General features: G+C 44.3%; 1 protein-coding gene across 3 annotated transcripts in view; it reads right to left on the bottom strand.

Annotated features, from left to right (window-relative positions):
• The window catches only part of Commd1 (copper metabolism domain containing 1), a 91,984-nt gene that overhangs the window by 33,879 nt on the left and 33,053 nt on the right, over nucleotides 1–25,052 (bottom strand). The window lies entirely within an intron of this gene.

Here is a 25,052-nt window from a genome sequence, read left to right as displayed (position 1 = left end):
AGGGTCTTACCAACATGACCACACTCTCCCAGGCTCCTCTCTCTGGGTGTCAGTGAGAAGCAAACAGGCTGTACCCAGACACAGCCTTTCTGTTCTCATAGCTCTCACAAGAGCCAAGTCCGCCTCAACTGCACTATGACCAGGCCCTTACAGAGAGCAGAGCCCCAAACAGACCAGTGCTGTCGTCCCTCCACAGCCCTGACCTCTCAGCCCTGACCTCTCAGCCCTGACCTTGGAAGGTCCTTGAGACTTTACCTGGTTTCTAGGTCTGCCTTGGACCATCCCTCCTGTGCACAGCCCCTGGCCCTCACCCCTCTGCTTGGGCAGGCTCAGCTTTAATGAAGACCCTGTCTTGCCAACTCTAATGAACCTTTTGTCTGATGGTCAATCTAATTTCCTGACTATGTGTCTGTCTGTCTGTCTCTCTCAAATGGGTCTCTCCAGCCCTAGAATCTAATGAGCATTACATTCTAGCACAAGCTCTATACCACTGACTACCCTGTCTAGCTCAGACCTGGGAAACCTGGCCCAGGCCTGCACTTTAAGGGAGGAAGTCGAACGGCTCCACAGCAGACCATTCCCTGACCCTGTCAGTCAGCAGGAGTCCTCCCCTGAAGCCAGGAGGAAGAGGGCCACAGCAGACCATTCCCTGACCCTGTCAGTCAGCAGGTGTCCTCCCCAAGTCAGGCTGGGCAGGTTCTGCCTCTCCCCCCACTTTTGTCTAAGTGAACATGCGTAAGCCCCGTGCTCAGCAACTGTAAATGTAGCATACAGTTTTCTCTCAGCTTTAGGTCTTCATTTCTGAATATATTTTATGGTTTCCTGTTGCTAGTCTGTCTTCTTTTTAATATTTTTTTTAACTTTTATTGGAGTATCAGCCATTCTGCCTTTTCTTCTCAGAAGCCACACCCTCCCAAGGCTGTCTGGGAAGTGGGGCTAACAAGGGCTGTGGAGGGGGAGAAGGAGAACCTTGAGTGAGCTACAAAAGTAGCTCTTTCTTTTTCTTCTTCACTTTGGAAACTTGATTGTTAATATTAGTTCATTTGTAGTTCCATTTAGAAAGCAAGTGCTGTTGTTACTCAGTTCACGGCTGAGACAGCAGTGGGCGTGCAGTGGCGGGGCCTAGGGACTGATTTTATGTTCGGCCTCCTCCGCATCAGATACTGAGCTAGGACTGCTGCAAAAACAAACCCTCACCAAATCTGTAGAGATTTCATCTTGATTTGCATCCCTAGTCAGTCATTGTGTAAGGAAAGCACCTGTAGTCAAACTTCCCCTCCCCAGCCCCGGCTTAGGCATTTTCATGCCCGCTTTCCTGGGGGTGTAGTCCTTCCTGCTCCTTCCACTGCACAGATATGTAAATGCGAGACAAAGCTCTCGGAAGTGTCAGAGCCTGGGGAGGAGCCTTACAAGTCATTTTAGGAAATAACTGTGAGATCAGAAATGATAAATAATTCAAGAATCTACTGTGTTCTCTCCAATTTTATCTTTCAAAAGAAGTAAGGACAAGCACCCTCAGTCAATTCAAATTAAACCGAAGTGATGTCAGTTTCGTCACCTATACTCAGCCACAGTGAGTGGGAAACTCTGTAGCTCTCCCGTGGGTGGCAGGCATCGGCCTCCTTATACTGCAGCTAGCTGCTTCCTCTTCCTGTGTCTCTCCTTTTCTCTATCTTCTTTGCAGCTTCTAAATCGACTTTAGTAATTAGAGAGCACAGCAGAATCCAAATCGCTACCCAGTTGTTTAGTTACAGCTACTGTTTCTCCTCAGTTGTTCTGGGAGAGGAAGGTAACTGCTGCCTTCAGTTACTCTGTCACAGCTTTACCCATGAGACTTTAAAAAAAAAGAAAAAGATTATACTAAGTATCATTCCATCATTTAAATGCTGGAACAAAAGGTGCGAGCTGCAGGTTCCCTTTCGTGGTAATGTGTTCAGAGGGCCTTCTCTGCACTTCTCCTGGGCATGGTGCCTGGAGAGGTAATTAGCTTTGATTCAGAATCCTGCCGTTCTATTAATTAAAATTATCATATACTTGCCAGGTGAAAACAGAAAAATATTTTGCAACGGGAAGAACTTCAAAAATGAATAGATAGACAGATAGACAGACAGACAGATCAGCCAGGTGTGGTGGCACAGGCCTGTAATCCTCACAGTTGGGAACGGAGGTAGATAGGAGCTACATAGAAAGGCTATTCTGGAATTACATAACCCCATCTTAAAAGTAAAAGCATTTATACAAAAAGCATGATATTCATTTTATATATGTGTAGCCATCCATTCAGAATAATAGGTTTAATAATATTATCTTTGTTAAAGTAACTACTCATTAGTTTCTGAAATCATAATTATTAACATCTCCTGAAACATACCACTTAGAAATGTTGGATGAATAATTTTTGGATTTTTAGATAACTTTTTTTAAATAAATGGAGAATACACACACACACACACACACACACACACACACACACACACACACACACACACGCACACACACGCACAGCGCAAGCCTAGAAGGAGGGGCCTGAAAAATCAACAAGAGTTCGTGCTCACACAGCAGAAGACAAAGCCTGCACAGGATGGGAGATGGAGTCGCCTGCAGCCCACAGAGAGCGCTCTCCTCACAAGAGGACTTAAAGTAAAGGTCAATCCAAAATCAAAAGTGCAGGAAGCAAAAATGTAGCTATGAGTGAGATTAAGGAGAGACAACAACTTAGCTCTCCATGCTCCACAAAAGGATCATCAGCCAAACACTGAAGAACACCATGTATTCCAGAGAGACTGAAAGACCCAAACACAATTCACAGAACGAAATATAATCACTAAAGTCAGGTGGCTGCTCTAATCTCAAAGAAAAATGCTACAAACGCCCACACTGAAGTGGGAGTTTATACCAAAGAGATTCTTCATTTAATCTGTGGATAGAAAATCCGAACAAGCACACAGCCCAAATGTTTCAGCAGACAGTGTTCCTAGCAGCAAGGCTGCGTTCAGGAATACAGCTGTGAGTGCCTGGACTTGGTAGTTAGACTCCGAGAAACGCCATCTTGGTCACTTCTTCAGTGGTTTAAGAAGCATCCACTCTGTACCTACTATCCTCTAGGCACATCCTTTATCCTCTGTCAGTATTAAATTGAGCTGGTAATACTTGATTGAAAAGACTAATTCAGGGCTGGAGAGGTAGCTCAGTGGTTAGGAGCACTAACTGCTCTTCCAGAGGTCCTGAGTTCAAATCCCAGCAACCACATGGTGCCTCACAACCATCTGTAATGGAATCTGATGTTTTCTTCTGGTGTGTCTGAAGACAGCTGTAATGTACTTATATATAATAAATAAATATATCTTTAAAAAAAGAAAAAAATAACTCAATATTTTGTATTAAGCTTCAAATAGATCAAATGACCACAAAATGTAAGAATATATGAAAATGTATTAGTTCTACAAAAAGCTAAGTAGAAATCAGAAAATATTATGTAGCTAAGGAACTGTGTCTCAATTTCTCATCTACAAAATGGTAACACCATCTTTTCTTCCCTCTTCGTGCAAAGCATGAGGGAATTACCAGGAAACAAAACAAAACAAAACAGGTGAACTTAAATGTGCTACAGAGATATAAGGAATTGGCCAAGTAACATTTTTAAAGAAAGCAGAATACAAACATAAATCAAAAGGAAAACTAAGTTTATATGGTATGTCCTGGGCTGGCTGGCTATGAAAGATTCTATTCAAAGAACACACTGCAGTCCAGCACTGAGAGTTAAGTGTGCACGGGCGCCTTGCATTTCTGCGGTGCTTGTGAGTAGAAGCCAGGCTACTTCTCTGTTACTCTGTCTTTGGGAATGAATAGGTTTGGGAGACAGCGGTGTCAACTTTCAGGACAGAGGTCAGATCTATGTGCTGTTAGTGCAGTGCTGTTCCTGCCTGGACTCAGAGTTCCCCTCCTGATAACAGCACCCAAGTGTGAGCTTGCCCTCTCTATATCACTCTAGTATAAGCAGGCTTGGCCAAACGGCACAGACGCAAACCAGCTGCTACCGGGACTGATACCTCGCTGTCCTGGAACTCATTTTGTAGACTTGGCTTGCCTTGAACTCACAGAGATCTGCCTGCCTCTGTCTCCTGGGCACTGGGACTATGAGTGTGTGCCACCACACCCAGCTAAAGTCACTCATTTTATTTTGCTCCTAAATTGTCTCTGCTGGCCTTCCAGCTCACCTATATACCTGTCTGAGACCACCATCAAGATCAACTCTGAGGAAAATATATAGATCTCAAAAATTAGGTCTCAGGTTTAAGCTTATAAAATATGATTTATGATAACAGAGAAGAAAACAACATCATGATGTAAGTAAAATGTGCCAGGTTCTGAAACATTTAAGTATGATTTTCCCTCACAAACACATTCTACCAGAGACTAAAACCTAGAGAGTCATAGGTGTGTTCCCTATGTTGGAAAAACAACACAAAAGTACAGTTCTCAATTTAGGAAGCCATGGTCCAGGGGTAGTCCAGGTGTTTCACTTTGACTCAACAGATGTCAAAACAGGTGTGTCTGTTACGGTCCGCTGCTGCCTAATAATGTGAGCGCAGCTGGTGGCCATCGATTTACTGCACTACGGAAGCCCTGCCCCTCCCTGTTTTCTGGTAATTCCCTCATATTCTACCTTTGACGAAACTCAAGTAACTTGGGCCTAAAAGTTGACTTGACTACAGAGAAATAAATTAATAATGGCCACCTGGTTGGGTGCACGCGTACTCTGGAAGGGTGAGACTGCAGTACCCACAATCCTGCTGTCTCTACTTCCCAGGAAGCACTACCTCTCGCTTTTCACTGAGCTATATGGTTTGTTCTTCTATTGTTGCAACTGAAATTCTATGGATTTATCAAAAGGGTGTTTCAATGTTAACACAAAAGGCCACAAGAGGGGTTGGGAATTTGGCTCAGTGGTAGAGCACTTGCATAGCAAGCACAAGGCCCTGGGTTCGGTCCCCAGCTCCGAAAAAAAAGTAAAAAAAAAAAAAAAAGGCCACAAGAGGTTTAATAATAAAGTTCCCAGCACCACGAAACAAGTGGAAATTAACATTAATGTAATCTAACATTTAAAAGAAACACACCACAATGCTAGCAGGTACATAGGTAAAGCCATATGACAATTCTGCTAAAATTTACAGTTCGAACGAACATGCACATTTCTAGAGTTTTAGATGAAAGTAAAAAGTTAAATGGACCTAGAAATTACAAAAGCCACTTGGTTGGCATAAGAGCTGATGACAGTTTAGATCTCTCCAGACATGCTCAGGCTCCCTGGAATACGCTGCATCCCACTCTACTTTCTAACATTATCTGTGTCTAGATTTGACCAAAAGACACTGTGCCTCTCTAGAGATCTAGCTTATCTCCCACAAGGAAAGAACTACAGACTCAGCATGGACTGGACCTACTTACCAACGTCATCCAATGAGCATCTGCAAAACACTAGCTCCACGAGTCCACAAATCTACCAAAGCTGTCCCTTAGTCTCCATGGGAGATTCGTTCAGAGTTCCACCAAGTGCATAGGTGTTCCAAGTCTCTGTAAAATAGCACTGTGCTTGCACATAATCTGCGCACTTCCTCTCCTGTAGATGTTTAAATAGTCTCTGGAGTTTTAAAAGATTTATGTATTTTGTGCACATGGGTGTTTTATCTGCATGTACACCTGCACCCCAGAAGAGGTCTACATGAGGCTGACTACATGTAGTCTATGGGACTACAGCTATAGATGGTCGTTGAGACACTGTGTTAGTACTGGGAATGAACTCAGGACCTCTGGAAGGTCAGCCAGTGCTCTTAACTGCTGAGCCATCTATCCAGCCCTTAAAGACTATTTAAGACTGAGAGAAAAAGGGAGGGGGGGGACCAAGAAAGACAGAGAGAGAGAGAGAGAAAAGACACGCGTGAGTGCAGACGCTGTAGACATTGGAGCTGAAGTTACAGGCAGTTAGTTGTAAGCAGCCTAACACAAGTGCTGACATCAAGAGCAGACATGCTCTCAGCCACTTTGCACACTTTCCAGTCTGTCTCTGGACTCCTTAGCAGACATAAGATGATGTACATCACATGTAAATAGTTCTTATATCTTATTGCTTAGGGAATAATACGTAGGGAGGGAAAACCTGAGCATATTTAATACTGTCTTTAAAAAGGTCCATTTTATATGTAAGCGTTTTGCTTACATATATGCATAGACACCACATGACTGCAGAGGTCAGAAGAAGGCATCAGATCCCCAGGAACCGTATTTACAACCGCATTCTGGGAATGAGTTGCCACACGGGTGCTAGGACTTAAACCCAGGCCCTCAGCAAGCAGAGGGCTTTAAGCTGCTTGGACCATCTCCCTCGTGGTCTCAAGCTCTTGAGTCTCTGTCTCTACCTCCCAAGTACGAGGTTTAAGAGTGTACGCCAACATGCCAGGATTCGTGTACACTAAGGCTGGCTATGTGGTGTATGAACTGATTTACAGGACAGTCAACCACCCAGAGAATGGACCACTGAGTTACAGTATGTTCTTATAATCAAATACCAAGTAACGCCACGAACAGAGGACTACAAAGTCCTCCTCTACCTGGTTTTGCTTTCTGAGGTTTCAGTTTCCTGCAACCCCCAAGTATTGAAAACTCCAAAAATTAGCAACTCATATGCTCTTAGAGTAGCACATGACAGCATCTCCTACCATCCCTCCCTCTTGCCAGGGACAGAGGCTGCACTTCTAGTCAGCATGTTCATATATAATAGTGTATATGTAATACATACATTAGTCACCTATATTTGACTGACTAATCAACCATTGCAGGACTGCAGCTGTTTTATTCAGTAATGATTTTTAAATTTATTTATTTCATATATATAAGTACACTGTAGCTGTCTTCAGATGCACACCAGAAGAGAGCATCAGATCCCATTACAGATGGTTGTGAGCCACCAGGTGGTTGCTGGGAATGAACTCAGGACCTCTGGAAGAGCAGTCGGTGCTCTTAACCACTGAGCCATCTCTCCAGCCTTGTTCAGTAACTCTATTTTGCTTAACACTGCCCAAAAGTAAAAAGTAACAGCTGACAATTTTAATATGGTACATTAACTGTTCTGTAACTGTTATTATTGATCTCTTACTGTCCCCTAATTTGTGATAGGTTTTTATGTATAGACAACATATATACAGTGCGGTATTATCCATGTTTTAGATGTGGGTCATGGACTACATTCTTAATAGATACTGGTGTACTGACAAATACAATATACTTGAACCTCAAAACATGCTGAGATAAGTTTTCCCTAAACAACACAACTGTGCAAGTTTCTAAGGTATGAAATGTTCTGTGTCTTATAAATATAAGGGTATATCCAACATATCCCTTTCCCAAGACACATCTAAGGCTTGAGCCCTTAGCTGAGCATGGTGGTACATATACCTTTAATCCCAGTACTTGGAAGACAGAGGCAGTCGATCTCTGTGAGTTCAAGGCCAGGCAGGTCTACAGAGTGAGCTCCTGGACAGCCAGGGTTTCACAGTGAAACCCTGTCTTGAAAAGCAAAACAAACAAAAGAGATGTGAGGGCTTTACTGCCTATAAATTTTACCTTTAGAATCATAAAGAGATACGGTTACAAAACATATGCCAGGCGGGCACACAGCTCAGCAGTAATGTGCTTGCCTACCGTGGGAAGAGCCCACAGCACTACAAACGAAATCATTTATTAAGTAAACGATGGAATGGGGTTGGGGAGAGGAATAGGAGGGGAAGATTTCAGAGGAGAAATATAATGGTGTCTGCACACTATCTTTAAAATGTAAGAAAGCAGTAAAAAGTGTTGTTGGGTGAACAGACAGATGGGAAGATAGTAATTAGAAAATAATAAAACAGCAACTACAGTCACATACATGGCAGGAATATATTAGTTACAGCACAACTATTCCCTGCATTTGAAATTTTTTACAATAAAATATAGTATGGAAATTATTATTTTTTTAAATCAAGGGGCTGGAGAGATGGCTCAATGATTAAGAGCATCGGCTGCTTTCCAGAGGACCTGGATTCAATTCCCAGCAACCACATGGCAGCAGCTCGCAGCCGTCTGTAACTCCAGCTCCAGGAATCAGATGCTTTCTGCCACCTCTGCATGCACCACGCACACAAGAGGCATAGGCAGAAAACCTGCTACTCACCCATTCTCCCACCCACTCACCCACCCACCCACCCCCCCCCCCACCCGCCCCCCACCCACCCCCCCCCCCCCCCCCCCCCCCCTCACCCCCCCCCCCACCCCCCCCCCCCCCCCCCCCACCCACCCACTCACTCACCCCCCCCCCCACCCACTCCCTCCCCCACTCCCCCACCCACCCACTCACCCACTCACCCACCCACTCACCCACCCACTCACCCACCCACTCACTCACCCACTCACCCACCCACTCACCCACCCACTCACTGACTCATTCACTCATCCACCCACTCATCCACCCTCCCACCCATTCACTCACCCACTCACCCATCCACTCACCTGCCCCACTCATCCACCCACCCACTCACCTATCACTCACTCATCTACCCACTCACTCACCCACCCACTCACTCACCCACTCCACCCACTCACCTCACTCACTCACCCACTCACTCACCCACACTCACCCACACACCCACACCACTCACTCACTCACCCACCCACTCACTCACTCACCAACCACTCATCCACCCACTCACTCACCCACTCACCCACCCACTCACCCACTCACTATTCCATCTTGGATCTCCTTTTAGTCAACTGCAGAAAGCCTAAACAGAACCAGTGTCTAGATGTAAAAACCCTGGGTTCAATCCTGAGCAACACAAACCTTAGTGACTGGCGAGTTGTCAGGTGCTGTGTGCACCCACCGAGAAGCAGGGTTGTGCTATCCCCAACCCCATTTCAACCCCAAACATGTGTTTCCAGTCCTTAAGTGCCATTGTCCAGAGATGAACTGCTCCCTAACTGACGGGGATAAGACAGTCCAGGCGTAAACACACTGCTATGACTCATCCCATGATGAAGGAGAGGCTGCAAGTTCGTCAACAGAGAGAAAGCTCAGTCAGGACTTGACTTCCCCTGTCATTTTCTGCGGATGCTTCTTTGAGTGCCTGGTTGGATGGTGTTGTCTTTCTCTGCTATCATTTGTTTTCCTCGGAAGCCTGACCCAAGGGAACGTAACCCACTGGTCTGTCAGTACTGGCAAATCCCAGCCACTCGTCTCAACTGAGTTTCTCAACTGGTTTCTGCACCCGATTTAAGATGTTCTGTTGTCTATTCCTCTCTCCACCCATCTATCTCTGATATTTAGTCTTTTACTTTGACTTGTTACATACTTAATAAACTCACACATTTAAAACCCAAAGTATGATTACGACCTAAGCAAAGCTACTATATAAAAAGGGTCCTTTCCGTGTATAATATGAAAAACATGATCACTTTTTTATAAATTTTGTGTGAATGTTTGTGTGTGTGTGTGCACACACATATGTGTGTATGTGTGTATGTACATGGGCACATGTGGTTCAGGAGAGCAAACCCAAGGACCTCATGCATATGAAACATGCACTATACCAGAGTCCTGAAATATGCCAATCTAAGGGAACTTTAAAAGTCCTTGAAAAGTTAAAGTGACGCGTCAGACAAAAGGCAAAGACAGGTAAAAATTGCAAGGGAAGATGTGTGGGCAGAGGGATCCGTTGATGAGATGATGCTTCCATGATGAGGTATTTTCTGTGCTTTGCTTCGTTTCAGACTGAAGGGCAGATATGAGGGGACAGGGACATGAACAAGGTTTATGACGTAAAACTTACGTTAAACTTAAAATCAATAGAATGTTTTTTTAAAAAAATTCCTGTGGAGTTGAACTGTTTGTCAGGCTAAAAGCCTACCAGGGACTGTGTCTAACCAAGGTGAACAGGGGATGGGGCTCTCTGCATTAAGTAAAGAGGGGTCAATTTCTGCTGGGCTTGATTCACAGGGGATGGGGCGGAGTCCGGTTTCCGGTGGTTACCTCACAGGTTTTGAGTAATTTCACGGAAGGTGGACCTGCACTTTAACTTTACAGTTGCCACTGAGCATCCAAGACAGGAACGCACAGGAGTCAAATAGCTATGGCGTGCTCCTTGACGAGGTCAAGTTCTACAAGGGCAGCCAGCCATCTGCAAGGACAAACTTAAAGACCACTCCCTTTTCTGCATCTCCTCTTCTCTTCCTGAGGCCCTGAGACCGAGCCCCGGCTCCCGCACATGCCAGGCCACGTTAGTTTTAAGTGTAGTTCGCTGCCTCATTACGAATCTTACAAAGTCAACCCTGTATAGAAAGTCATGGGGTCCTGGACCTCTCTCAAACGGCCTCTTCCTGAGTGAAAACTTCTTTGCTAAAGTGAATTATTTCAAAGCTAAGGGAAAATAATAATATACGAGTGAGAAAAAGTAAATATTTTCCTCCCTTTCTCACCCTAACAACATAAATATAAAATTGTACAATGTATACAACGTTCTGAGAGGTTTCTTTGATAAAATAACCAAGATGAGATGCACAGAGTGCCAGCAGCTGCACTGGGGGCCATGCGCTGCCATGCGAGTGGAACTAAACCCGGCCCTCGGGAGGGCAGCCTGTGCCCTTCGCTGCTGAGACAGCGCCAGCCCCCACTCTTATTAGAGAATGAAGTCATAGGGAAGAAGGCAGGAACGGCCTTTAACATATCTGCTTTGTGTTTAAAGGGGTAACACAAGTTATACCTACTTTGTGCAATGCCATCTAGACTGGATATTTTTCCTTTTGGTTTTTCTTTTTGGTTTTTTTTCCCCCGGAGCTGAGGACCGAACCCAGGGCCTTGTGCTTGATAGGCAAGCGCTCTACCACTGAGCTAAATCCCCAACCCCACTTTTGGAAAAACTTAAAGCTGGGTGGCAGGGAGGAGGACAGGATCTGGAAGGACTTGGGAGAAGGAATATGGTCCAAGTATATTTAAATTTTAAAATTGTCTTAAAAAATAAAATTATGAAGTACCTATATATCATTTTACCATGTACAAGGATTTTGTGAACCTTATAAAATGGATTAATGGATTAGTGGGCTTGCTCATTTTACATAATAATTTACACTTTACTATCTATAACGTAAAATTCAGAAATTAATTTTTAGAATTTAGTTTCTCATTCAAATCAACTTAAAATTATATGGCTTTTTGTCCATCAACTGGGATGCTTGTATGGCGATTCTGAGATGCTCTTGAAATACAGAATATTTTCTAAGAGTTTACTAATTGTAAAGCACAGGAACACGTACCTACATTACATGAAAGTTTACATTATGATTCCAACACTTCTGGTGTGCGGCGAAGCTGAGCACATATTCCTGACTTTCCTTTTTACAGAAGGATCCTTTTTACAGAAGGCTGTGCCTTGTTTCTGGGGCTGAGGGCAGAGGTGGAGGTAGCCACTTCTTATCTGTGTCCAAAGACAACAGAGATTAAACTTCTTCCTTCATAAGAACTTCGCTTGCTTGGCCCCGCCCTCAGCCTTGGTCAGTTTCCTCTTTTGCCTACTCGGATACTGCAGCTTCTAGAAGGAGCTAACCGGCTACAACTGACTGCTCTGTAAATCATGAGTTGGAGGAAGGGGGAAAAAGCCACTGGTTTAGTGGGTTGATCTGCTAGTCCTCTGAATTATATTGTCAAAATCTATTATAAAGAAAAGAACATCAATGGATGGAAAATGAACAATATTTGGATTAAGACAGCAAAAACAAGTAAAGCTCAAAAGCTAAAATCAATAGAAGGCAAAAGTAACAAGTCAACCAGGGGCTTGGGGTGTAAACGCCCTGCCTGGCACGCAGCCCTGGGCGTGATGCAGGCCGCCATGCAGGAGGGGAGGAAGAAAGGGTCGAGAAAATGGTTATTAATGAATGAGCAGGCCCTAGTTCAGAAAGTTATCAGACATATCTGATCCTTCAAGATGACAGCCCTACCCCAGGACGCGGTTACAGAGACAAGCTAAACAGCAGGAGATCTAGGGTACACACACGCCAGAGCGCAAGGCTGAGCACCATGGTACACATCTGTAACCTGCAACCCGCACCAGGGGCTGAGGCAGAATGATCACCCGTTTGAGCAAGCCAAAACAAGAGCTGAGTTTTAAATAAGCAAAATTAAGGAAAAGGGTACACACAGCCTTCAAATTTGCTGACAAACTTAACATAGGAAGCCTAAGGCAGAGCAGTGCCTGGAGAGAGACCAGCCGTGCAACAGCAACAAAACGTGGCTTACGTTTAGAAAATGTTTGGACTCCCCTAGTGCTCACAAAGAAACAAAAATATATTAGATGTAGCAGATATTTCTCAATGCTACAGTCAATTGTACAGAACCATCATCACAATAATGTTTATCGGATCATAAAACATGACTTAAAGAATCCATAGGGAAACAAAAGGAGTTTAAAACTTCCCTCACAGCCAATGCAAGCGACAAGAGAAAACTGTATCAGTTATTAAATCAAATTTTACATGGACGGCACAGAAGCCCTCGGAAATGAAGGAACGACCCAGGCTGAGCTTTGTGCGCCTGAGCATCGCGAGGAAGAGCGGACGCCTCACTGTGTGACTGAGCGGTGCGCTGCGGCCTCTGCTCGCTCTTCTCCACACATCATTCTTTCCTGAGACACTGGGCAGGATTCCTCTACAATGAAGGCAGAGGAGGAAGGGAACGCCTTGCTTTGAAGGACGAGAGTTCTATTTCTATTTATCCACAACAATGAAAAGAGATTCAGATAGAGAGTGAGACAGGAAGATGGGAAAGGTTAAAAATAAAAGACTTTGGAAAATCAGACAGAAACATTCTTGCTTCTGTCTCAACACTTCAGAGACAAAGGCAGAAGGAACTTAAGTTCTGGGCTACACTGTGAGATTCTGCCCCCAGGAATAAGAAAAAGACCTGGTCTAAGGTCTTTTCCATTCCCTCTAATTCAATGTACCCAATGTGCTCTGGGCACGAGAGGCTATTCATATAATTTCCATCTTCCTTCTGTTCCTCAGGCTGTGCCCACACACAGACATAGACACTCTGCTGGTTACTGTGATGGCAGTCTGCATTTCAGTAATCTCCTTGATAAATCTAAGAATGCTTATAAAAATCACAAGCTGACACAACCATCAAGAAGAAAGTGGTAGAAGGCCTAGTTTGGACAGCTATAGTGGCATCTGCCTAAAATCCCATCGTGTGGGAGGGAGCAATAGAAGGACCAGGAATTTATGGTCATTCTTGGAAGTTCTAGGCCAGGCTGGGCTACGTAGATATGTGAGACCCTGTCTCAAACAAAACATAAAATGCAAAAGCCTAAATCTGTAAAAACTAGAACAAAAATACAAATAACCAAAACAAAACATAGCATAACTAATTTGGAAACAAGTAATCTGATGTTCCTATGGTTATCAAAAAGAAAATGGCCGCCCATGCTATAAGCGCATGTACAATCCTAGTTTATAACTGGCACCAAGAACCCTGATACTGCCATTAGCATTCACGATTTCAAGAAGTAATAAGATATTCAAACATAGTACCTACTTTTATGTCCTTTAATATCATTTAAGACAGATACTGAACAGGCAGATAGACCAGTTAAAGAGACCTGTTGCAGAGGACCTGAATTTGGTTCCAAGCAACCATACTTAGCAGCAACTCACAACTGACTGTAATTCCAGCTCAAGGGGGATCCTCTGGTCTCCACAGGCATCTGCACTCCTGTGTACACACCCAGGCGTGCGCGCACACAACATACATACACACACACACACACACACACACACACACACACACACACTCAAAAACAAAATAAAGCTTTAAAAAACCACAGTCAATTACAAATATTGTAGGCATTGTGAAAAAGAAAAAGGAGATGCTATGATAAATTGTATAACAAAGGGAAATTACAAAAACTGACCAACCAAGAAAATACGCAGGAAGGAGAAAAAGAACTGGGTGTTCCTTTCCCTTCCCAGGACATTCATAGGAAGAATATTACTATTCCCTGACATTCTTTCATAACGGTTTGCCACCTTCATTTCAAGTTCACTATACATCAAACCTTACCAGATTCTGAAATTTAATCGCTTGCATCTGGACAAGCAAGAGAAAATTATAACAGGGTCTGTCTTCTTCCACAATGGCCATACATTTGGTCAGTAAATTTAGTTAGACCTAACTTCCAAAAGTTAAACTCAAGTAATTAAAATTTAAAGTGGAGAAAGAGAAAATAGGGCAAACTTTCCATATATAGGGCATTACTAACTAAGAACACAAAACATTTTAAAATTCTTTATAATGACATTGAAAATTCCCAAACACGTTTGGTTACAAGAAGTAAAAAATAAAGAAATTAAAGGAAAACCAGGTGTGATGGCGAATGCCTTTGACCCCAACACCCGGGAGACACAGGCAGGCAGCTCCCTGTGATTTTGAAGCTGACCTGGTCTACATAGAGACTGGACATCCAGGGCTACACAGAGAGACCTTATCTCAAAATGGGGGGGAGACAGGGAGTGGGGGGGAGAGGACAGCTAACAAAACAGTATGAGATGTGGACATGAACTTGCAAACCATTTAAAAAGAGACATCCCTAGATCTCGCCATATAACAGACTAAAGCGGCTTCTTGAGAGAACGGCAAATTCTTAATCTCTAGCTCACCAAAATATAAGCTATTCTCTGTGCCCAAGGCTCTCCCCTACCACCAGCTAGAACGGAGCTGGAGAGATAGCTCAGTTGTTGAGTGGTTACTGCTCTCCCAGATCCCACACCAGGTAACTCACTACTGCCTGTTAACTCCGGCTTCAGGGAATCCAACACCCTTTTCTGGATTCTTTGAATATCAAATTTACACACATAAACACACACGTGGACACATAATTAAAAATAAAATTAAATATAAAAAATTAGACCTGGAAATTTTTTACCCAGAGTATAAACAGATTCATCTAAAATAAACTATAATCATGAATAAAGAAATTTCTAGGTGAATCTTATCGTATGTTAGCGTGGCGGTTCTGAACCTGTCGGTTACAACCCCTTTTACGGTTGAATGACCCTTTCACAAGGATTGCCTAAGATCATTGAAAAACACAGATATTTACATTACAATTCATAACAGTAGCAAGATTAGTTATAAAGTAGCAACAAAATAAATGTATGGTTGGGGGTAACTGCGCATTAGGAAGGCTGAGACCCACTGTGTTAGGTAATGGAATCTACTGACTTAAACCAATTATTCCACCCCAAAACGGACTGGTCTGAGGGAAAGGCCACTCTAACGATGCTCCCTTGGGTGAGGAGGAAGAACACAAGCTTGCACTCTTTAAAGCTCCGAGAGTTACTTCTATTTCTCTGAGTACCAACTTTGTTATTGAGTTTGTAAGCTGTGCAATTTAAATACATAGATAGGGATGGTTGCCTGAGAAGAGTTCACTACTCAAAGGTGTAAAAATATCCTCATCAGAGGTTATCCTCCTGGCTTATTTCCCAAGGAAATCCATGAAATTCCAACCCAAACATAAATAAGGCTAAAAATCAATAAAATGACCACTTCCACAGCTACTGTTTCTGAGGCTTTCATAGTGGATGGTGGAAATAAAGTTACAGGCTGCACAGGGCAGGGAGGATGGAAATAAAGTTACAGGCTGCACAGGGCAGTGAGGATAGAAATAAAGTTACAGGCTGCACAGGGCAGTGAGGATGGAAATAAAGTTACAGGCTGCACAGGGCAGTGAGGATGGAAATAAAGTTACAGGCTGCACAGGGCAGGGAGGATGGAAATAAAGTTACAGGCTGCACAGGGCAGTGAGGATGGAAATAAAGTTACAGGCTGCACAGGGCAGCGGATGGAAATAAAGTTACAGGCTGCACAGGGCAGGGAGGATGGAAATAAAGTTACAGGCTGCACAGGGCAGGGAGGATGGAAATAAAGTTACAGGCTGCACAGGGCAGGGAGGATGGAAATAAAGTTACAGGCTGCACAGGGCAGGGAGGATGGAAATAAAGTTACAGGCTGTACAGGGCAGGGAGGATGGAAATAAAGTTACAGGCTGCATGAGCGCAGGGAGGATGGGAATAAAGTTACAGGCTGCATGAGCGCAGGGAGGATGGGAATAAAGTTACAGGCTGCATGAGCGCAGTGAGGATGGGAATAAAGTTACAGGCTGCATGAGGGCAGTGAGGATGGGAATAAAGTTACAGGCTGCACAGGGCAGTGAGGATGGGAATAAAGTTACAGGCTGCATGAGCACAGTGAGTAGGGCTTTTAGGCACTGCATGGTAGGGGTGGCAATACTGTCATCTCACTGACAGCTCTACCCTTAAATTGCAATCTAGTCCATTTATTTCCAAGGTTAATTACAGGTCCAGTCTTCAACTGGGCACTGTAGATCAGGCAGCGCACAAATTATTCTCATTAAATGGGGGAGAGGAAGTGGTGGTTTGAATAAGATCGGCCCCCACAAGCTCATACTTCTGAAGCTTACTCATCAGGGAGTGGCAGCGCTTGAAAGGGATTAGGAGGTGTGGCCTTGCTGGGTGGATTGAGTCATTGGGGAGGGGTGGCCCAAGCCAGCCCAGTGATTCTCTCTCCCCTGCTGCCTGAGACCTGGATGTAGAACTCGGCCTCTCCAGCACCATGTCTGTCTGTGTGCTCCCATGCTTCCAGCTATGCCGACAATGGACGGCCTCAGAAACAGGAAGGCAGTCCCACTTAAATGCTTCCTTTATAAGAGTTGCCAGAGTCGTGGTGTCTGCTCACAGCTGAGAGCAGTGACTAGGACACCTCTACAAAGCCCAGTGCTCTGAAATGTTAGACTGGGGACACAGCTGGCAAAAGTTAAAGTTTATTCTTGAAATGCAAATGGAGAATAGCAAAAATGCTAATGGGCCAGCATCAGAAGCAGACAAACAGGCAAATCCAGGTTTACACACAAGCAAATGGACTCCAAGGCAGTGCAGAGCATAGACTTCCTGTCCATCACCATCTCACATATGGCCCAGAAAAATAAAGTATTATTCTAAAAAATCTTACGTCAGACTTTCCAGGATTTAAACAGAAGACTGAGTTTATTAGTCCAGATGACAAACAGAAGCAAATCTCGAGTATTTTTGCAAGTAGACTTTAAATTAAAAAGTCTGGCGGAGGTAACCCACAGTCGACATTTAGAACCTGTAGAATGCGAGGCCACATTCTATAGGCTACAGTTGTCAAAGAGCACTAGGAAAACTTAGAACTCGCATCTAAGTCTAACCAGTGTGGGACTAGGAAGTCTCTGCCACACACAAATGGCCACAGGCCAGCTCCGGCGAAGCCACTGTCACCTCCACTTTAAAGAGTTACTTGTTCAGGTGCGGTGGCACAGGCCTTTGATCTGAGCACACGGGAGGCAGATGGCGGCAGACATCTGTAAGTTTGAGTCCCTAGTGTACAGAGCAAGCTCCAGGACAACGCAGGGCTACACGGAGAAACCCTATCTCAAAGAGAACAAAAGCAACAGAACCTGTTTTCTTTATGTGTGTGTGTCCTCCGTGTCTGAGCATGCACGGTGTGTGCAGTGCCCGCAGGAGCCAGCAGAGGGCATCAGAGCTCCTGGAGCTGGAGTTACAGACGCTCGCAGATGCCTGCCCACCTAGGTGCTGGGGCTGGCCTGGGTCCTGTGCAAGAGCAGCAAGTGCGCTCAGCTGCCGAGCCGTCTCTCCATCTCCCTCCACAAGTTTATCCTGAAGTTGTAACAGACAATACTTTAAGACAATGTGACCTTCAGAAAAAGTCAATGAACTGGAACATCTGTTGTCTTTTAACTTGAGCAAACAATTACTTATGTGATCTACAGAACAACTAATTTTTTTATCCTCTTCATTTATTAAAAAGAAATCCTAATGCCTACCTTACACGACACTGTTGCAGGGACAATAACGTATATAAAGCAGGATTTAAAGCACAGTGCTAAATATCATCAACTTATGACCGATTGCAGCAGGTAAGATTCATCTGTGCAGCTAACTGAATGTGAATGAAAATATGAATATGAGTCCCTACACCTTTATGGTAAGAAACCATGCTATCTGGACAGTTACACAGTGTCCATAACTCTGGCTCTTTTAACCTAACAGCTGGAGAACCGAGACTCCTCACCCACCACAGGTCACTGTGAGTAACATGTACGTGCACAGGGAGAAAGCCCATGAGCACCCATGCAGCACGTGATGTGAAGTGATGAGCTGGGTCCTGGCCAATGAGAAGCACTCAGAGAGCGCTAATGACTTGTCAGTGGTTAGAAGTTAAACTGCGGCACTGCAACAGAGAAAAGGGCTGGTGTGGAAGAAGTCAGTCCAAGGGGAAGGAGGACCAGCACGCAGAGTTGTTCAAAGTGACCATGCAGAAAAGGAAGGACAGCAAGAGACGGGAGCTGAAATGGGGCTGGGGCTTAATCCCAGCCTCCTCTTCCTGTCCTCCATTCCCAAACATAATTACACTGTGACCCTTAATAGAAAAAACATCTCTTCCACCCCAACAAGCTGACCTCCAGCTTGGCAGTTGCTCTGGATACATTTTCTAACTTGAAGCTGTGTCACAAGCACAGAGTACCAACCGGGCCATCACATCCTTTGTGGCTGGGTTCCACTCTGCAGCATGCTGACACACGTGCTAACTGCAAAGTTTTCAATGGAAGCAATGAGCCAGCAATTCACGTAAATACCCATTCCTACACAGTGTAAGGCAGTTCGTAATCCTTTCACGGGAGCTACTTTATGGTTTCCCCTCCAAAGCTTGCTTATTAATTCAATGGTTTTCCCAAAGTCTGTGCCTGTGTCCATTAGCTAAGGAAAAAGTGAGAGGAAGTATGAGCACAGCCCCTTATCAGCGATCACTTAGGACTTTGTTTCCTCATTCACTTCTGCAGGGTATTATCCCTTAAACTGGGCATTCGAGAAAAGGGGAGATATATCTGATCCTGTAAAACTCCTATCTTGTGACCGAAAAGATAAATCAGATGCAAACGTACTTCCTGAGCAATTGTGAGAGAGAACGTGAGTTCAATCCTTAAAAACCACATCAAAATGATGGACGCACTGGGGCACGCTGAGATCTCAGCACTGGAGCAGCAGAGGCAGGCGGATCCCAGAGTCTGTCCTACTTGGTGAAATGCAGACCACTGACAGCCCCTTTTTAGAAAGACAAGGTGTATGGAACCAAAGGAACAACAACCAAGGTTAGCCTTAGGCTCACACATACTCATTCTCATATTCTCTCTCTCTCTCTCTCTCTCACACACACACACACACACACACACACACACACACACATGCACACACCCTTTCAGTTAATAAAATATAATGGCCAAATATATAGTATACAGGAGTCATAAATGACCAGGAATCTAAAAATAAGATTAAAGGTAACATATGTTTACTTTTACCTTGTTTTAAAGAAGCTAAGTCAATACAAAAAGTTGCCAAGATGGTGGCAAGATGGCTCAGCCAGTAAAGGCAAGTGCCACCAAGACTGGTGACCTGAATTCTGACTCTGAGACCCACAAGGTCTCAGCAAGCTGTCCTCTGATCTTCACATTCGAACCCTGGCACATACCCTAACCCCAACTGAATAAATGAATGCAATTTTAAAATGTAAAAAACGTTCCAAAGAGTAGTGCAGGGAAGTATAGATGAGGATACTGGGTTTCACTTAAATAAAGAACTCTTCATTTCAAAGAACACACAGGGCTTTGTTCAGCAAATACATGCTTTCCTCTGGAGACGTTAGTAAGACCTCATACGCTCTGGCCAATCTTTGCATAGCAATGCAGCACAGGTGCAGTCTGAGTCTCCTCCACTGTAGGCTCAAGGCAAAGCACTGCACGCACCTCGTGTGCTCAAAAAAATTAAACTAGAGAAGTAAAACGTATGCATGTATGGGCGGTCTGGAGAGATGGCCCGGAAGTTAATAGTGGTAGCTGCTCTTCCAGAGGTCCTGAGTTCGATTCCCAGGCAATCACATGGTGGCTCACAACCATCTCTAATGGGATCTGTGCTTTTTCTGACGTGCAGGTGTACATGCAGGGTGGAGGAGAACCTTATTGTGGTCATCTGTCTGCACAGATGACACAGCAACAGTGCTCACAGGAGCTTGAACAGAGCTCTCCTAAGGAGACGACACAGGACAGGGCAACGTCTCAGCTCTGAACTTACACAGGTCCCAGGAAGCAAGATCTTCAGGAGGATCTCTAAACAAAAAACCCCGAAGTTCTTCTTGACTGAACCAATGCAAAATATCTGCGTAACTTCCCAGGGACACAACTGTGAACTATGGGATAGGCCAGGGCTGTCGATCACTGGTTGAGAACTTGCCTAGCATTTGGGAGACTTGGGACTTAGCTGCAGTACTGCAAATGAAACACAGCAAAGTGCACTGTACAGTATATTTAGGTGTAGGCTATCATCATGTTATAAAAATTCATTGGGGTAGTCACAACACTATTAATCTTGTAGGCATTCTGTTTAGATGAAAAAGGTCTTAGGTCTAGCTTCGCTTTTAGCAGAATACAAGAAAATTAAAGTAGTGGCTCTAGCAGATTTAAGTTCGAATATAAACTTCATCCCAGACTGGTAGGATGGCTCAGCAGGAAAGGGGGCTTGCTGCCAAGTCTGATGACCTGAGTTTGAGTCTCAGGATCCACATGGTAGGAAAAGAGCACTGACTTTGCATATCTGTCCTCTGACCTCCACATGCACACTGTGATGCAAGGCTAACTTCTTAGCCTGGCTGTAAGTTCTGTCTCCAAGACCTTCCTGAGGTTGGCACCTTCCTGCCATTCGATATTCAGATCAGCCTTTCCTACCCAACCTAAAGCAGCAGCCCTTGTCTGAGATGGAGTTCAGCAGCCGTGAGTCTCAGGGCCCTCAGGTGAGCCTGATACACAGAGGCAAGGAGGATCCCAGCCCTCGCCTGCCCGCTTCTGCTTGTCTTGGCTCTTCTGCCTACCTCCGACTGCCTGACGTTGGGAATGGGAGAAATAACACGCACATCGATGAGAAGGGATGGGCTCCCTCCAGAGCCTTTCCTCCGTCACTGGCAAAAGTGAGGAGGAGCACGGTAAATGCAGGGGATTTAGTACATGCTCAGAGAGCTGACTCTGTCTATAGTGACTCCTTCGTTTGTAAGTGTGCACTCTGGATCAGAAGGTTGAAGTTATCAGAAAAAAAATCAGATGCAAATGAGTCTTGAAGCCCACAGCATAATATGCAAATCACTTGCCAGGAAGCCAAGTGGGAGGAGACCTGAGGCTCTGCTTCACCAAGGATGGAATTACAGGCTGTACACCTGAGAAGCCACTGTTTTTCATGTTTATTTTATGTGTATGAGTATTTTGCACTCATGTACATCTGTGCACCACGTGTGCGCCTGGTGCTCTCCGAGGCAAGAAGATGATCCCCTAGAGCTGGAGTTACCGACAGTTGTGAGCCACCATCTGGGGACTGGAAATCAAACCTGAGTCCTCTGGAAGAGCATCAGTACCTTAACCACTAGCCTGTCTCTCTAGCCCTAAGAGGCCACACTGAAAAGACCCTGCTAAGTCGGCGGCAGTGAAATCTAGAGGCAAGCCCCTCCCCTCTGTAACTTATCAAATATATTTTCAGTTTACTCTGGAAATCCACAGCAAGTGTCACAGGGCTGGGGACTGCACAGAGAGAGGCCTCACACCTGTTCCCAAAAGAGAGGCTACATGTGCACACCATACTACATTTGTTTCTCTGCTCCTTCGAAACTTATTCTAATTGAAGAGGTGACTGTTTTAATTGGCTTATGCTATCGTCATAGTGACCTATCCAAGTAGCCTATAACAACAGCTGCTTGGAAGCAGAGGGAGGGCCACAAGTTCAAGGCCCATCCGAGCTCACAGAAGGTTAAGGCAAGCCTAGGCAGCTTTCTGACATTCTAGCTCAAAAACAGAAAGGACAAAAGAAGGGATGGCTGGGTGGCTGGGTGGCTGGGTGGCTGGGTGCTTGCCTAGCATGTATGTCCTGGGTTCAGTTCCCGATATCACAAAAGCAGATATAAAGTATGAGATTTATGAGAAACAATGAAAAGACAGAGAAGAGGAGAAGTTATTTAAGTTAGAGGTACAGAAAATATATTTGACAAAATTACAAGAGACATTTCCCAGATATGGGGAAGAGATGACTACCCAGATACAGAAGTATTCAGAAACCAAGCCAAACCACATGTGCTACAGTTCAACATCACACTTACAGAAAAAAGAGCAATGAGAATCATACGGGGAAATGTCAGATCATATACAACAGCAAATCCATCAGAATAACAGCAGATTTTCTCTGACAAATCTAGAGGCTGGGGGAGTGATGGCCCATTTCAAGCTCTGAGAACCAATGGCCAGTCTAGATTGCTGTATTCAGAAGTATTCTTCACAATTGCAGAGGGAGAAAATTCCCTGATAAATACAAGCTGTGGAATTCATTACCACTGATCCACAAGTACAGAAGCCACTGGAAGGAATCCTACACACTGAAGAAGACACAATGGCGTTCAGGAGACCTGGGGGACAATGAGCTGTACTGAAGCAGCAAGCAAGCGACTGTGAGAAAACACCAAACATAAATCAACAAAACGGCCAGGTGCTGGTGGTGCATGCCTTTAATCCCAGCGCTCAGGAGAGAGAGGCAGGCAGATCTCTGGGTCTGAGGCTAGCCTGGTCTAGAGAGCCAGTTCCAGGACAACCAGGGCTTCGCAGAAACCCTGTCTTGGAAAACAAAAGCAAAAACAAAACAAAAGGGCGCCTCGGAGAAAGGCAAGGAGAGTTTTGTTGACAAGTGCGCCCGGGGCCATACCGCCGGGAGGGTGGCAGCACACTGGACAAGTCCCCACGCTCTGCTGGAAGGCAGGCTCCTCTGGCCAAGCTCTCATTTACACAGTTGACAACAAGTACAAAAGGCTCATCTGTTGCTCTATAGGGAACTGGTTACTCAGAAACAAGAAAAGCCTTGTGCTTGAGAAAGTTATTCTCTGAAGTACAACACATTGTAGCACAATCAAAGCAACATATCCCTGGAATTTAAGTTTGTAATACACAGTGTCATCCTTTTCACGTACTTAAATGAAAAACATGTTCGTATCTCACTGTGTGGCCATATTTATAGAATTCTGGAATGTGCTGCTTGAACGTATAAAGTTTTACAAAGAAGTAAAAATATTTGTTGTACTTTATATAAAATTCTATATCAAGTATAAATTTATTTTTATTAGATAAATATTTTTAGTATGAAAAGGGAAAGAAACGCCTAGAACCAAGTGGAAAGACAGCATACTGAAGCATCGGGATGTAACACAGGTAGCTCGGAAGTGTGGCCGCGAGAGCCGGCGCACTGACATCAGGTTGGTCCTCAGAATGACATCACTGACACGCTCCAAACTGATGTAAAGAGTCAGATGTAAATCATGTGATTTACTGAACACGGTAAATAACTTCAGATTCGACTATGCTGGTCTGTGTGTGGAGGCTTCCTGCCTTTGACTGCACGGCTTATAAACTATTGTAATAAAATCAGAAAGGCACATTATAATCCTAGTTTGAGAAGTATCAGGGAAATACTAGGTTAAAGAACTGCTATAATAATTTCCTAAGATTCTTACAACAGATGGGCGTGTTCTCATATCCTGAGCACATGCTAAGTACTTAAAGACAACATGAAATACAGTAGATTCCTCCCGACAGGCTCCACGACTGAAGATCTAACCAACCACAACACAGGATACTCACACAAATATCTATACCTAGCATGTACTGACTTTTTTTGTCATTATTCAGCATAATAGTGTACATAGAATTTACACTGCTTTAGGAAGTATAAGTAATCTAGAATTATTGAAAATAAAGGAGGGTATATGTAAACTACATGCAAATCTACAGTTTTACGAAAAGGATTAGGCCTGGGTTTTGGTATCTGTGAAGGGCATGGTGTCCTAAAACCAACCTTCTGAGAGACACAGAAGGATGTGTACACTCACCATTGCCAGACTAAAAAGTGAACGGCCTGTGTGTATACCACACAGACTCCAAGTCTAACGGCTAATCCTTTCCTCACTCTCCTCACTGCCCTGTGTTGACTTTGTACCGGGGGAAGGGCAGGCACATTTCTGTAGACCATAAGGATTGACTGACCTGACTTCACTATCAAATAAACCCAAACCCATTAACGCTACAATTAACACTGTTCTAAACTAAACAAATAAAAGGCATTCTAATTTTCTTAATTAACAAAAAGCCTTACATTAAAGTCAATATTAAAGGGGGGGAAACCCTAAAGAATAGCATCTGTGAAGAAACCAGCCAGCGAAAGAGACTGTGCTTATCATGAGAAAGGAAATACATTTCCGGTAGAGGGTATAATAAAAGCCCTTATTTGATTATTTATCAAAAACAAATGTGATTAACTCAGTGGTCTGGACAGTCTCTAATTACCAGTTTCTTACCCCTTTTCCCTGCTCCAAAAAACGTAAGCCAGGTCACCGGAAGTGGACTTTAGCAGGTGCCTGCAGCAGGAGTTGGATTGCTTTAGGAAAAGCCGCACGGACACTAAACCACCTGTTCTAAGCACGGGAGACTTCGAGATCCGGGTGAAAAATATCTGAGAGCCCAAGGCCAGAGGTGGTGCACGCAGTCTTCAGGAACAACGCGTTGATATTAAGAGATTAGGATTTATCTCTCCCATCCCGGAACACTACCCAGATAACAGGACAGGAAGGCTCTCTTCTGCACTGACTAACCTTAGCGTCTGCTCTCGGTCTCTTTCTCATGCCTGGGAGACTACGGTCACAACTGTCCCACCCTGCCCTTTGGAGACAACTGCAAGGCTGCTTTCTAGACTCTGTAACCGAAAACACCAACAGGATTCTACCTCTGAAAGTGATTCTAGGATTACCTCTGCAAACACAGTTAAATAAAAGTAAACTAAGTGTGTGG

The sequence above is a fragment of the Rattus rattus genome, chromosome 11 (assembly GCF_011064425.1).
Source record: "Rattus rattus isolate New Zealand chromosome 11, Rrattus_CSIRO_v1, whole genome shotgun sequence".
In the NCBI taxonomy this organism is placed as follows: domain Eukaryota; kingdom Metazoa; phylum Chordata; class Mammalia; order Rodentia; family Muridae; genus Rattus; species Rattus rattus.
Note: the sequence above shows the minus strand (reverse complement) of the source record. Positions and strands in the feature narration are given on the sequence as shown.